Source organism: Octopus bimaculoides, chromosome 11 (genome assembly GCF_001194135.2).
Source record: "Octopus bimaculoides isolate UCB-OBI-ISO-001 chromosome 11, ASM119413v2, whole genome shotgun sequence".
In the NCBI taxonomy this organism is placed as follows: domain Eukaryota; kingdom Metazoa; phylum Mollusca; class Cephalopoda; order Octopoda; family Octopodidae; genus Octopus; species Octopus bimaculoides.
The window spans coordinates 10272581-10273984 of record NC_068991.1 but is presented as its reverse complement, the minus strand read 5'-3'; the positions used below and the strand labels follow the sequence as shown (position 1 = coordinate 10273984).

Genomic DNA, 1404 nt, shown 5'->3' with positions numbered 1-1404 from the left:
GTAACTGGTACTTAATTTATCGACTCCGAAAGGATGAAAGGCAAAGTCCACCTCGGCGGAATTTGAACTCAGAACGTAACGGCAGACGAAATACCGCTAGACATTTCGCCCGGCGTGCTAACGTTTCTGCCAGCTCAAAACTATGTATGTATGTATGTATGTATGTATGTATGTATGTATGTATGTATGTTCGTTAGACACACACACACTCACGTATATACACACGCACATATACACACACACTTATATACATAAACATCGTATAAACGGCAGCAAAGCGTTCTTAGCAACGCTACTTATCAAACGATTATTCGGGTAGGTTAGTAAATATTTTAATATTTTTCATATATTAACTGTAAAAATATCGAGCGTGTGTGCGTGTGTGAGTGTCTATGTGTTTGTATGTCTGTGTGTTTGTGTATATAGAGAGTGTATAATCGATGTGTGCAAAACTAATGCGTGTATATATAATTCATGAAAGTTTTTCAAATCAGTAATGTTTCCGTATGTTAGGCTAACAGTTATTTTTATGTTTGTTGTTGTTGTACCTGTTCTAATTTGTTGCTGCTGCTGCTGTTGTTGTTGTTGTTGTTGTTGTCAACACTACCACCACTGTTGCCGCCACTACAACGGTTCCTGTTACCACTCGCACCATGACCGCTACTGTTACGAACGCAGTCGCTATTTACCATCACCACCATCACCACCACCACCGTCAGCACTACTATACTAACCACTGTCACCACTGTCACCACCACAACCAACGCCACTACCAACCACAACTACAGCACCAAACCCAACATCACTTCCACCACCATCACCACCACTACAACCAACACCATAAAACCATCATCACCACCACCACCACCATAACCTCATAATAAACTGCACCACCACTGCCGCCACAAACAGCAACAACAACCGCCATAACACCATTAACACCACCACCATAACCACCACCACCTCCAACATCACCACCAGCACCACCACCACCACTGCCACCACAAACGACAGCCGCAGCACAATTGGCACCAAACCACCACCAGCCTCACTACTACAACCATACGTAATCTCGATAACACCACCACCACTACCACTACCACAACAACAGCAGCAACAACAACATGAGCTGGTGCTAGTTACTGCTGTCGACCACTGTTGCTGTTGTCGGTTTCTATAGAAGCTGTTTCATTTTTGATTTCTTTTTTTTTTTTACCTGAGCAACACAAGACCACCTGTTGATTATGTATATACACATATATAATATATATATATTTACATGCATAAACCCCGCCCCGCTGGGTTTTGTTTTGTTTTTTCATTTTATTTTATATACACACATGAATGTATGTATGTACGTATGTATGTATGTATGTATGTATGTATGTACGTACGTATTATATA

At 41.3% G+C, this 1404-nt stretch overlaps 1 protein-coding gene across 1 annotated transcript in view; it reads left to right on the top strand.

Annotated features, from left to right (window-relative positions):
• Positions 1-271: 271 nt before the first annotated feature.
• Positions 272-1404, top strand: part of LOC106870489 (dynein axonemal heavy chain 12) — a 262917-nt gene continuing 261784 nt past the window's right edge. Inside the window, exon 1 of the mRNA XM_052971523.1 lies at positions 272-319. The gene's annotated coding sequence lies outside the window, so the exon portion shown is untranslated. The remainder of the gene's footprint in view (positions 320-1404) is intronic.